General features: G+C 47.9%; 1 protein-coding gene and 2 long non-coding RNA genes across 8 annotated transcripts in view; 2 read left to right on the forward strand and 1 right to left on the reverse strand.

Moving 5' to 3' along the window:
* The first annotated feature begins 93 nt into the window (after positions 1-93).
* On the forward strand, positions 94-4721 carry LOC112666339 (uncharacterized). Its single transcript, XR_003140820.3, has 3 exons — positions 94-1921; positions 2911-2946; positions 3060-4721. It is a non-coding gene; the product is annotated as an uncharacterized LOC112666339 (long non-coding RNA).
* A 5591-nt stretch (positions 4722-10312) lies between these two features.
* LOC125755993 (uncharacterized) lies at positions 10313-11669 on the reverse strand. 2 transcript variants are annotated; one of them, XR_007413724.1, is made up of 2 exons: positions 11529-11669; positions 10313-10430 (listed from the first exon to the last, which is right to left on the reverse strand). It is a non-coding gene; the product is annotated as an uncharacterized LOC125755993 (long non-coding RNA). The 2 variants fall into 2 exon arrangements; XR_007413723.1 differs by lacking the exon at positions 11529-11669 and adding an exon at positions 11079-11397.
* Positions 11577-13663, forward strand: part of EFCAB6 (EF-hand calcium binding domain 6) — a 234292-nt gene continuing 232205 nt past the window's right edge. For all 5 annotated transcript variants that reach the window (XM_049115749.1, XM_035721765.2, XM_035721766.2 and 2 more), the window contains exons 1-2: positions 11577-11708; positions 13249-13440. The gene's annotated coding sequence lies outside the window, so the exon portion shown is untranslated. The remainder of the gene's footprint in view (positions 11709-13248; positions 13441-13663) is intronic.

A 13663-nucleotide genomic window follows, 5' to 3' on the forward strand; every position in this document is an offset into this window, starting at 1 on the left:
ATTGAGCACCCCACTGCTCTGTTCCCTGGGGCCTCTGCTCTCATTTATCACCCAAATACCTATGGAGAGAGCCCAGGTGGGGGATCTGAGGACCTGGGCTCTGGAGTCCTGGTTCTGTCGGTTGGCAGTGTGACCCGGGCAAACCAGCTGCCTTCTCTCAGCCTGAGTCTCCATCCCTCCCAGATAGATGTTTTGTAGTAAACAGTCTCTAAGATTTCTTGTGCTCATTCAGGTCTCCATCCTTCGGCTCAGTGGGCTCTCCCAGCGTATGTGCACAGCTTCTCGACAAATGGCAAGCGGAGTGGTGCGGAGAGCCAGCACTGGGGAGATCCAAAGCAAAGAGAGGTGCCACCAAGGACAGCAGGCAGACTGCTTCATGTCAGAACCAGGCCACGGGCTGGGGCTGGAGACAGGTGGGAGTAGATGGGGGCAGAGGCCAGCAGGAGGCACGCCAGGTAGAAAGAAATAAGATACACTCAAATGAGTCGGGCACCCCAGCTCTGATTCTGGTTCTGCCAGTATCTGTGGGACCATGAGGGAAGCCCCATTTCATCCTCCCCTAAGGGGGATGTCTCGACCCAAGAGTCTTGACATTCCACCCAGCACAAACATTCTGTGACTCATAAGTGGTCCAACTGTCCATTGACTCCACCCAGGTGGGGCTGACGAATGGGGGAGACCGGTGAACTTGAAGCCAGTGATGGACTCTGCTAGCAAGGGCAGAGAATCAGTCACAGACACACCTGCCACACAGCTTGAGCCTACGACCGCCATCTCCAAGGCTTGCTGAGCCTTTGCCAAATCTACACATCAGATGACAACTTGATTCTCACACTTGGATCCCTGTGAGCTAGTTGGCACCGGATGTCTGAGCCACAGTCCCTAAATCAGCCCCTCACCATTGACGGAAGGAATCTGTGCTCTATTAAAAGCATTCTTCAAACAGCAGAGAATGCTAAATGTGTTTAAAATGTAAAAACCAACCAGAAAATGCATTTTATTCTCCTGAAAGTTGTAATCTTTGCATATCTCCATGGTATTGAGCACCAGCTGGGAACAGAAGTCCTAAAATACCCAAGCAAGGCCATCTCTGCAGAAGGAAAGACTCTCAACAGAGCCAACAAGACTCTCTCTCCTCCGATTTATGCATCCCCAAAACACTTTGAAGTGGATTGGTTAAGATCTTGTTTTCTCCCTAGTGCTCCTGTCTCTCAGTTCTCTCCTTTATACTCCATGGTACATGTGATTTCCAGAAAAAAATCTCAAATACGTTGGTGGCTTGGAACTCGTCTCACTCTGCTCAAGAACCACTGGCTGTTTGGACTTCTGGGTCCACACTGAGGCTGTTCCCTCTGCCTGTATTGCCATTCCTCAACATAACGTGGTTGATGCTGATTTAGGCTCTGAGCTCAGTACAGGCATGGTCCTAATTCAAGAACCCCGATGGCCCCCTCCTGCTCCTTGAGCACTGCCAGGGGGTCGGAGCCACTATGCTGCCTCTCATAACATGCTCCTTCAGGCTAGGCCATGGCTCTTCCTTGGCATGAAGGAGTTAGCTCATAAGAGGTGGTGAAGTCAGCAGTGGCCAGTGAAGCATTGATGGCAGGACTGTGCCCGCTGACTGCCGAATTCAGCTACACCTGGTCATCCAACAATCTCTGACTGCAAGCACATCATTTGTTGCTTGCCACGCAGGCCCTCTCTGGCCTGGCACTGCCGCTCACTCCGACGCCCTGACCTACACTCCCAAGACTCTCTTCCCCACCCCCGATGGACTACTTTGCCCTCTTGGAAAACCTTCCCTGCTACCTCTAAGGGCTGCCGATTCATGTCTACCACCTAATCTGAGTTGGCCTTAAATCTCAACCTTTAGGAGGCTGTTATGACTCAGTCTTAGCTCACCAATGTTGCTGTCCTATAGGTATTGGGGCTTCCCTGCTTACCAGAGATGTTAGGAGGGCTGACAGTTATAGCAGCCAGACCTTCAGTGGCTGGGGGCTGCCTCTACCCTGGAGTCTCTGCCACACGTGAGGCCTCCAGAGAAGGCCAGAAGCGTCCTCAGCCTGGAGAATGGGTGACTGCTGTGTCCCACTCCCACCTTGAGACAGGATGCGGCAACCAGCACCTTTCTCCCCAGAATAGAGCGTGCCAGGTGTTAGAACCTTCAATTCTGAAGGAGTGTTAATCCCCTGGAATAGTATATTGGCTTACATTTGTTAAGAAAACATTTTGTAACTTTTCAGGCTTCCTTTCCAAGATCTATATTCTCAGCCCCAAGTAGATGTAAGTAGAGACGGTGCTCATTTGTCACTTTGTCACCACGCTGTGCTTAGCACAGTGCCCCATTCCTATCAGGTAATCAATAAATGCTTGTTACCTAACTAAAGGCAAATTAAATGCTAAACAGCACTAATTACAAGCTGTTGCAAGATCCTGGCTCTTAGCAAAGAGAATTACTTGTGATTGTCGGGGGTTTGCCCAGGTGTAGGAACATGAAATTATTTTCCAACTGCTGCTTTATTCCAAGGGGTGGGCCGTTCTTCCAAGATTGCTGTAACATAATGTTCAGAGGGCAGGATTCATTAAGATTCTAAATGCCAGTATTCCACACTGTGGAGTCTTGTTCAGGAGCAAGATAAGTGGATTTTTTTTTCTTTTTTTTAAGATAAGTGGATTTTGATGTTTTGATTCTTGGTTCCATGAAAGGAGACGACCAGTTACAGGAAATCAAAAGCTCATGAGTGCGTTAGCACACCGCAGGGGAATGAAAACATGCAGACATGCTACACGGAGCCTGCACATAGTCTCTGTCCACGCGTCACCCTAAAGCAGGGGCAAAAATGACCCCATTTACAAATAATAATTATTTGTAGTGACAGTGTTTAAAATGTGCCATTTAATTTCTGGCAGATTGTACTAAAATGAGCAGCTGCAGCAGCCGTCAAGGTAAATATCAGAGAAAGCATCTATTTTCGTAAAGAACAAAATAACCACAGTAGCTTTTCCAAAGGAGCTACTTATACCTCATTTATTTTTATTTAATTTTTTTTTCTTCAAAGGACAGCTCAGAAAACTCTGATCTCCATTTTATGAGGCCCTCAAAAGGACAGCAGTCGGAGCAATCTTTTCATAGTGGATTTCCAGGGAAGTTGTCAACTCTCATTTAGGTGCATTATGTATCTCTACCACATGTCTGCACTTCCTTCCTTCCTTTATTAATAGAGAAAGTGGAAAACAGTACTTAACTTCTTAGGGGTTAATCAGTTCCTGCTGCGTATTTCTCCACATGAAGGCATAACTTCCATTTACAACATCATTATTGATTACGTGAAATGATTTCAGGCTGAACTTAAGTCCCTGAGGTGTACAGAATTGTGGTGAGTATTCAAAACCTGGAGGGAGGAACCGAGGATTATTGCCGCACAGCTCTCCGTCATCCCGAGCTTCCTCTTGATTGCTGAGGGGATGAGCTGTCTGTTGGCTGTTGAAAGTGTGCAAATATTTTCTCCAACTTCCCATGGCTTGCTTCTCCAGATTACCATTAAAGGTTTTGAGCAGCAGATTCCTGCATAGGAATAAGTGGTGGAGACTGTAGCGATTCCTTGGGCAGGGAGCATTAGAAATTTAAAGGATGCCAAATGGTATTTTGGACCAAGGTAATAGGTTCAGCGCTGTTGAAAGTAGATCTACTACAGGCATCTAAGGTGGCTGTCAATGTTCTGTGGAAGGTATGGTCAAGGAAGACAGCAGTGTCCTGCAAACTCCCTGGGCCACTGTCACATTGCAGAACTCTGGTCTGGGTGAACAAAGACCAAACCGAATCTAATGGACTTTAGGGGCTTATCAGGACAATAAACAAGTGAAGTTAATTGAAATCTTGTAACTAACAAACACCTAAGTTAACTCTTTGTGGAAGTGAAAAAATTTCCAGGAGCAGGGAAAACTCTTTGGAGTGAAGATGCTCTTAGGAAAAAAAGAAAAAGAGGATAAACGTGACTAAATCTCATGTCAGATTGATCTAATTAGTCACCTAAATTCATGAAAAAAATCATCCTTGTGTTCAAGGAAATAAACGAGGATTTTGAGTTTCCCAATTCTTGGCTATGTTACCCCAATTATATGTTTCACTCACCTACTGAGTTCAGATCCAGTTCAAAAGACATATATTAAGTCCCTGCTAAATTCCTTGTTTGCTAACACAGCAACTATCAGGATATTTCACTTATAATTTTCCCTCAGAAAAGAGTGTTTCTAAATACTAGAATCCTTACAAAGGCTCTCATGTAGCAGCTTATCATGACACTTTATTTTGAACAATATATTGCTGCAACTATGCTGGTTTTGAACAAGCAGACATTTGATGGAATTAGAGAGAGAGAAAGACAGAGAGAGAAATTTAACACAGATTTAGTAAATTTCTAGGCTATGTCATTGTGTTTTTTGGTGTTGGACATGTTAGATGTCATTTTAAATATGCCTTCAAAAGCATACTTTAAATAAAACAATAGTGAGATAATCCTGGAGATTACAAAGAGCCACAGAATATATTTTTAAAAACAAGGCTCACTGCCACAGAAAAGAAAATGGAGCAGAGCAGTATCTGAAGAGATACTGGCTGAGAATTTGTCAAAGCTGATGAAAGACATTAAGACACAAATTCTAGATTTGCTATAAAACCCAAGCAGATAAAGACAGAAAACCACATGTAAGCACATCTTGACTTCTGGAGAAAAGAAAGAGTAACAATGACACAGAAGACTTTGCAGCAGAAATGATGGAAACCAGAATATAGCTAAATGGTATCTTTAAGATGTTGAACAAAAATAATTGCAAACTTAGAGATCTACACTCAGAACATGATCCTTCAAAAGTGAAGGTGAATAAACACATTTTCAGATAGATAAAAACTGAATTCATTCATTACCAGCAGACCTACACTAAATACAATTTAGTGTCATTTCTGATGGAACCTGAAAGTATAAACAGCAACAACAAAAAAATCAGTAGAAAAATGGAAAACTTCAACTCACAAACTTGACTGTATTAAAAAACCCAACAACTTCACTAAACAACTGCAGAAAACACATTATTTTCAAGTTCACGTAGAATATTTACCAAAATTGATCATATAGTGAGCCATAAAGTCAGTCTCAAAAAATTTCAACACACTGAAATCTCACTTTTGTGTTCTTGGACCACAGTGGAATTAACCTGGAAACCAATAACAAAAATGTAGCTAGAAAATGCCAAAATGTTTGTAATTTAATATAGCTTTATACTACCATGGGTCAAAAGAGACATTGCAATGGAAATTCAAGCAAGATTTTGAATCGAATATTAATTGAAATCTATCATATCAGAATTTAGAAGATGCAGGTACAATCATGCTTATAGAGAATTTATAGCCTTAAACACATGCCCTAAAAAGAAGAAAGGGTAAAAAACAGTGATTTATATATATCATAATGCTAGGAAAAGGATAGCAGCAAATTAAATCCAAAAGAAAGAAGGAAGAAAAAAATAGGGAGCAAAACTCAATGATGTGATTTTATTTGAAAAGTCTAATCCATTGATAAACCAAAGAAAGACAAGGTATCCCTTTGGATCTGACTACAGTGACCAACTGTCCCAATCTGCCTGGACTGTTCCAGGTCTAGCACCACACTGAAGGACTCATGTCCCAGGAGAGCCCCCTATCCCTTGGTTGGTCACCCTAGATCCACAGACACTATACTAAAGGGACATTACAAACAATATTATGCCAATAGTTTGACAGTTAAGATGAAGTAGACAAAATATTTGGAAAACATAAGTTACCAAAATATACACAAGAAGAAACTGAAAATCTGAGTAGTCTTGTAACACAGAACCTTGAACCAATTATTTAAAAACCTCCCACAAAGAAAACTCTAGGACAAAATGCCTTTACCAGTTAATTTCCCGAAATTTTCAGAGAAAAATAGGCAAACACAAATATTGCATAAACTTGGACAGAGCTGGGAAAGTAGAAGCACTCTCCAACTGATTCCGAGGCTAGTATAACCTTGTTATTAAAATTTGATAAGAGGGACACCTGTGTGGCTCAGCAGTTGAGCACCTGCCTTCCGCCCAGTGCATGATTCTGGGGTCTGGGGTCGAGTCCTACATCAGGCTCCCTGCATGGAGCCTGCTTCTCCCTCTGCCTGTGTCTCTGCCTCTCTCTTTCCATGTCTCTCATGAATAAATAAATAAAATCTTTTTAAAAATCTGATAAGAACATTACAAAAAAGGGAAACTACTGGTCATTCTCTTTCATGAAAATGACCAAAGATTGGCAAACTTTTTTTTTTTTTTTTTAAGATTTCTTATTTATTTATTCATGACAGAGAGAGGCAGAGACACAGGCAGAAGGAGAAGCAGGCTCCATGCAGGGAGCCCGACACGGGACTCGATCCCAGGTCTCCAGGATCACACCCCAGGCAGAAGGTGGTGCTAAACTGCTGGGCCACTGGGGCTGCCCTGCTTTATCATTTTTAAAAAGCAACCACAAAGTTACAGAGAAGTTGGATGTTTAGTGGGAAGGACAGTTTTTTTCCTGAACCATTTGGGAGTAAGTGGTTCCATCACCCCAAGTATTTCAGTGTACGTGTCTCTCAAAGAGGATAGTGTTCTGCATAACTACAGTCTGACCATCAAAATACAGATTTTTTTTTTTTTAAATACAGATATTAACATGAACTCACTACTACCATCTCAGCCCCGGGCCCCTGCCTGGTTGGGCCGGTCATTCCATGCCTGTCTCGTATGATCCAGGTCAGAACGTGAATTCCAAGTGTCTTTCACTTCAAAACAATTCTCAGCCTTAGTTTTCCTGACCCTCCACTCTGAAGATTGCAGAGGGCAGCATGTCCCCCATCTGAGTTTATCTGATGTTTTCCTGATGACTAGGTCTAGGCTTGCATCTTTGGCGGGAGTATCACAGAAATGCTGTATTCTCATTGTGTTTTACGATCGCACGGGATCCTAGTTTGTCCCTTTGCTGCTGTTTAACTTCGATCACTTGATTAAGGTGGAATCTGTCAGGCTTTCTCATGGTAAGAGACTCTTCATCCACTTTGTAATTAATAAGCGTTTTGTGGAGAAACTTTGAAACTGTATCTCATTCCTTACTAGACTTTCAATTCATTCATTTATTATTTTTATATTTGCAGGGACTCAAGGTTGCATGTTTTATCGAGTGGTTGTGATACATTATGTTCGTTTTGCATTTTGATTTTTAAATTGTCTGTAATTTGGCTACTAGGAGCCCCTTCAAGCTGGTTTCTGTGTGCTTTTGACATGCCTCCGTCATTCTTTGAGCACTTGCTCTATGATATAAGATATTCTAAACTCATCTCTACTTTCCTTGCTTTGGTCCTGAAATCCTCCATTTCTCCAGAAAATTCTGGTTCCTTTAAATGAAAAGATATTCAGAATCCAGGGTCTGGGCACTGGGGCTGCCCATTGTCACTGGGATGACACACCAGGTCTCACAGTGGGCAGAGCTCCAGGGGACACATGCGTACCCACACACATACAGATATACATTTACATATACATTTATTTCTTTTTTTAATTGATTATAGAAACCTAATTTTTTCTTTAAGATTTTATTTTATTTATTCATGAGAGACACAGAGAGACAGAGAGAGAGAGAGAGAGAGAGAGAGAGGCAGAGACACAGGCAGAGGGAGAAGCAGGCTCCGTGCAGGGAGCCTGATGTGGGACTCGATCCCCGGTCTCCAGGATCACACCCTGGGATGAAGGTAGCATTAAACCGCTGAGCCACCGGGGCTGCCCGATTTACATATACATTTATTTCTATATCAACCTCTCCCTATATTGAAAACCATGAGTTCACACCAGTACTGCCAAACCTAATCCTGTACCTCAAGGTTCTTTCCAGCTTTCTTGCTGTTCATATTTGTAATTACCTTTTCAGACAATGAGACACTTGGCTTCTGTTATTCTTAGTATATTTATTTATTTGATCGGTCTCCCTGGTACAAGGCCATCTCCCATCCCCAGTGCCCCACCCTGCCACGTGGATGCTCTCTTCACTCCACTTGGGTCACATCCCACTCTGGACTCCTATGGCTTCCCTTAACGTGGCAGACACTGTTTATCTCTGCCCCATCAGACTTTAGGACTTATTAGAGAGGGGACAGGAAAGAAGGGAAGAGGGAAGAAAGGAGTTTTTCTCCTTTTTTTAAAAAAGTTTCCCATTTATTCACTTGAATAAACATTTCTACAATGAGGATCTTCAAATGGCCAATGAGCCCATGAAAAAGATGGCCAACAGCGTTCCCTAATGACTTAGGGAAATGCAAATCAAAACCACAATGAAATACCACATCAAGGTACTAGGATGGCTGTGGTAGTAATAAAGCCAAACCCTCAAACCAGAAAATAACAAGTGTTGGTGAGGATGTGGGGAAACTGGAACCGTCCTCACACATTGTTGGTGGGAATGTGAAATGCTGCAGTCACTATAGAAAAACTTTAGTGATTCCTCCAAGAGTAAAACTTAAGAACTATCACATGACCTAGTGATATACACCCAAAAGATATATACTCCTAGATATGCAGCCACAAGAATTGAAAAGAGGGACTCAGACAGATACTTGTATGCCAGTGTTCATAGCAGCATTATTGGTTGTAGGGAAAAGACCAACCCAAGTGCCCATCAATAGACAAAGGGATAACATGTATTTTCCCTGTTTTTGTGTTTCCTGATGCTTTGACATCATGGGACTTGCAAACACTGTAGTGGGCATTGCTCCCAGGGTGAGCCACTTTCATAGGTAATAAAGGTCTTATTGAAACTACACAAAATAGCCTGCTGACCCTGCCTTGGCTCTCTCCCTTGGAAACCACAGTGAAGGCTCCTCAGGGGGCAGGGCAGCGTGGGGAGGCTGGAGAGAATGAACGAACAAGATCACAGCATACATATTCCATCTGGCGTTAGAACCAAGAGGACGGGCAGCCCCGGTGGCACAGCGGTTTGGCGCCACCTGCAGCCTGGGGTGTGATCCTGGGGACCCAGGATCAAGTCCCACATCAGGCTCCCTGCATGGAGCCTGCTTCTCCCTCTGCCTGTGTCTCTGCCTCTCTCTCTCTCTCTGTGTCTATGAATAAATAAATAAAATCATAAAAAAAAAAGAACCAAGAGGACTTGAAGGACTAGATGTAGAGGAGGCAATGATCATAGATGGATAACCACAAGGCTTCCTGGTTTGAGTGGTGCCACAGATTGTAACAGTGAGGGAGGTCAGAGGATCAAGCAAGGGCTGTGTGAATGGCTGAAGCCCGGGGAGTCTCTAATACACACCATGGAGGGACAGAGGCTGGCGATAAGCGTAAGAGGACCACCTGGGTCAGAGCCAAAGGAACCACAGGGTCCGAAGGCCATGCAAAGGGGAAAAATCAACAGTGGGGACTGACAACTGAGTAGTTGGGTGATTTAGGATGAAACCTTGGATTGTTTGGCTTCAGAGGAGTGATGAGAGCGTGTTTCAGGTAGAAGGGTGATCAACTGGCCTGAATGCTACTGAGAGGTCAAGGGAGGCAAAGTCAGATACAGAGGAAATGTTCATGAACACTGAACAGGCCCCAGGGAGTAGATCGGGTAAGACTGAGCAAAGGTGAATGGTCACAAGAGAGAGCAAGCATAGACAACTCTACAGAGAAGTGGGGTAGATGGGAGCAGAGAAATGGGGTGGAAACTAGAAGAAAATCTTTTTTTAAAAAATATTTGAGAGAGCACAAGTGTGGGGGGCAGAAGAGAGGGAGAAGCAGGCTCCCTGCTGAGCAGGGAGCCCGATGCAGGGCTTGATCTCAGGACCTTAAGATCATGACCTGAGCCTAAGGCAGACACAACTGACTGAGCCACCCAGGCACCCCTTTTTTTTTTTGTAAAGATGTGAGATTCTAGAGCATTTTTATGAGAGAAAGAGGTGGGGGGAGGAAGAGAGGAAGAGAGAGAGAGAGAAAGAGAGATGGAAGGAGACTCTTGGTCATTACGGGAGAGAGGCAGTGACCTAAGTTTTGATCTAAGGACCCAACCGTTCAGCCTCAGGTTCTATCTACACCCTTGATAAGTCCAGGGGACCCCGAAGAGCTTTGATGTTTGCAAGTTCTGTCAATATTTGCCGTTATCAGAAAGCTTAACGGATAAACATTTTTAAGTATTTGTTTACAAATTCATTTAAAATACTAATAAACCCATACCATATTAACATTTTCGAGAAAAATTATCACGCTTCCCAAAAACATTTAGTGAAGAGAGAGGCAGTTCTAGATTTTTGTAAATCTCTTTAATATCTGACTTGATAGAAGACGGCTGGATTCTCTGGTCTTCGTCTGCATTCAATCTGTGGCAGTGTCGTACATCCTGAAGCTTCTGGAAAACGCTAATGCACACACCCACGAGAAAATAAGAGTGAAAAGGCAAGGCACATCTTCATACTACTGTGAAAAGTCTTGTTTTAAAAGACCTGATTGATTTATTTGCAAGAGAGGGAGGGAGGGAGGGAGAAGCAGACTCCCCGTTGTGCAGGGAGCCCAACCCGGGGCTCGATCCCAGGACTCTGGCATCAGGACCTGAGCTCAGAGCAGAGACGCTTCACCGGCTGAGCCCCCAGGGGCCCCCTTGACACTAGTTTTGCCGATTCTGGACCCCCCCGACCCCCAAGGGCCTCAGGACCCCCAGGGGCTCCCAGGGCACACTCTGGGCGCACAGTGGCCGCGCTGGGCAACGAGGTCCCAGGGATGGGGATGGCCAACGGGCGTGGGATTCGGGGCACAAGCGGAGGGCTGGCCTCCTTTGGGACCAGAGCACAAGAGATGCGCGCCTCGGGAGCTGCGGGGCCCAGGCCGCGGCAGCTGCGCGGGAGGTCGCGGAGGGCGAACCCCTCGCAGGGAGGGAAGAGCCGCTGCCGCTGCCGCTGCCCCTGGCCCTGGCCCTGCCCCTGCCCCGCGGTGTGCGGCCGGCGCCCCTGCGCGGCCCCGAAGGAGCAGGGGGTTCCTCGGCAGCGCCGCCCCGGCACGCCCCTGCGCACCTGCGAGCAAGCTGCGCTTCTAACTCCTCCCCGGCCTCGGCTTCCCATCTGCCAAATGGGACTCATCAGGGCGACCGTCCCGGAGCGCGGGGTCCGAGGGGGGCTGCGCGCGCAGGGGGGAGGGGAGGGGAGGGGAGGGGGGAGGGGGGAGGGGAGGGGAGGGGGGCGGCCGGTCCCCCCCACCGCCCCCGGCGGCTCTCGGCCTCCCGCGGGCCCGTCGCAAGACCGCCGGCACGTGCTCCGCGCCGCACCCACGTGCCTCCCTCCCTCCCGACCCCAGGCCCCGCGCTTCGACGCCGGCCCGACCGCCAGCTAACGCGAAGGCACGTCACACAAACCCGCTTCCATGACGCCCGTGGCCGGGACCCTCCGCGGGTTCCCGCGCCCCAGGCACAGGCTTCCGGCGGAAGTGCCTCCCGCGGGGGCGGAGCACCGGCCAAGCCAGCTTACCCAATCGGAGTCCCGCTTCTTGGAGGGTACGCGGACCCCTCGTCCAATCAGCGAGTGTCGTCGTTGCTCGGGCAACAGCGTCCTAGAGACGGCGAGTGGGCTGGGCTCCTGTGGCCGCGCGGCCTGGGGGGCGCGCTGTGCGGCGGCCCCGCGAGGCGGAGGATCGACGAGGGGGCTCGGGTAAGGCGCCCGGCTCGGCGCCCAGACCGCGTGCTGGCCGAGGGCAGGCGGAGGGCCGGGGCGGGCGGCTCTGAGGGGCCCGCCGGCCCGCACGCGTGTCGGCCGCCGTGGTGGGCGCTGGCGCTCCTGCGGGCGGCGGGCGGCGGGCGGCGGCGCGGGCCCCGCACGGGCTGACGTCGCCGTGGTCCCGGGGGCCCCACGAGAAGTGCTGGCGGTGCCCTCGCCCTCTCGCACCCCCACCTCATTGGTCTCAAGGATCGTGACCTCCCCCTGGTACAGGGGTCCTGCGCCCACGCGAGAAGGGCACTGCCCGGACTCCCGCAGCTAGCGAGCTGCAGGGCCAGACGGCACACCTGGCACTTGTGTCACGTGCTTCAGAAAAAGAAATATATATATATATATATATATATCATCCCTGGTCATTCTAGAACATTCTGTGTACCCAGAGCACCATCATCCTGGTCTCCCTCAGACAGTTTATCTGGAAAGCGCTTTCTGAAATGTGCTGTTGCCCAGAGCGTGAAGAGCATTGGCTGAAGCCTCCCCCTCCTCCCGCTCCCCTCCCTCTCCCCATCCTCCCTCTCCCCATCCTCCCTCTCCCCTCCTCCCTCTCCTCCTCCCTTTCCTCGTCTTCCCCTCCTTCCCCTCCTCCCCCTCTCCCTCCTCCCCTTCATCCATCTCCCCCCTCCCCTCCTCCCCCTCCTCCCCTTCCTCCGTCTCCCCCTCCTCTGTCTCCCCTTCCTCTCCCCCTCCCCCTTTTCCCTCTCCCCTTCCTCTGCCCCTCTTTACACTCCTCCCTCTCCTTCCCCTCCACCTCCTCCCCTTCCTCCCCCTCCTCCCTCTCCTCCTTCCCCTCCTCCCCCTCCTCCTTCCTCCCTTTCCTTCCCTCCTAAAAATCATTGCCTCTCAGAATGCCTTGTCCCAGTTAAGAGGACTCTTACTTATTTCTCAAAAAAGAGATTTAGGGACACCTGGGTGGCTCAACGGTTGAGCACCTGCCTTCGGCTCAGGGTGTGACCCTGGAGACCCGGGATCGAGTCCTGCTGTCGGGATACCTGCATGGAGCCTGCTTCTCCCTCTACCTGTGTCTCTGCCTCTCTCTGTGTGTCTCTTATCAATTTTTTTAAAGGCAATTTAATGATTCTCGAGTCCTATGTGCCTCTAAATGGGTGGACTTTCAGAAATGCTGTAAATGAACTCGTCTCTCACATGCCATAGTCCCTTCGACTCTTTTATCTATTGTCTTTAATTCAACCAATGTTTCCTTGGCTAGGTTGGTTGGTTGTGGGGGGCGAGGTGTTGTGAAAGTGGAACAAGCATGGCCCCTTGGATTATCTGGGAACATTTGCCTCCCACTGGAGCCTACTAGGAGCTTCTTGAGAGCCCCAGGGTTATTTTTGTTATTTGTACTTTCATTTTCCCTCCCCCTTCGATTTCGTGCTTGGCTCACGGGAGGTGCTTGCAGACATCTGTCAAGAAATGCTTACTTGAGACTTTAAATTTGCTCTCCAACTTTGGCCTTTCCCTCCCCTTTTTGCAGCCATCCACCTGTTTCCCGGTGCACAGAGATCTCTCCGGTGCTCTCGCTGTGACTCCTGCAGCTGACTGGCACATGGAGACAGAACCAGCTCCAGGAGGATGTTCAGTGGGCCGGTGCCCGCCCAGCGCAGGAAGCCACTGGGAGGCAACTGGCTGTTGACAAGACAGTTGCTCTAATACAGCTTCTTCACAGGTGTGTATCAGGAGTAAACGTTGGAGGGTAGCAGTTGCTGGGAGTCACTGTAGGTCTTCCTGGAGGCTCCTTCGCCTGCCAGGATTGTCAGATAAACTGTACAATGCACGCGAGAAACTGCAAGTGAGGCAAGAAGCTAACAGTTGCTCTCTTCCTTCAAATACACAAGCGAACTGACCTTTTTGTGAAGTGTGTTTAGATGTAGGCTTGCACCATCACAGAG

Source organism: Canis lupus, chromosome 10 (genome assembly GCF_003254725.2).
Source record: "Canis lupus dingo isolate Sandy chromosome 10, ASM325472v2, whole genome shotgun sequence".
In the NCBI taxonomy this organism is placed as follows: Eukaryota; Metazoa; Chordata; class Mammalia; order Carnivora; family Canidae; genus Canis; species Canis lupus.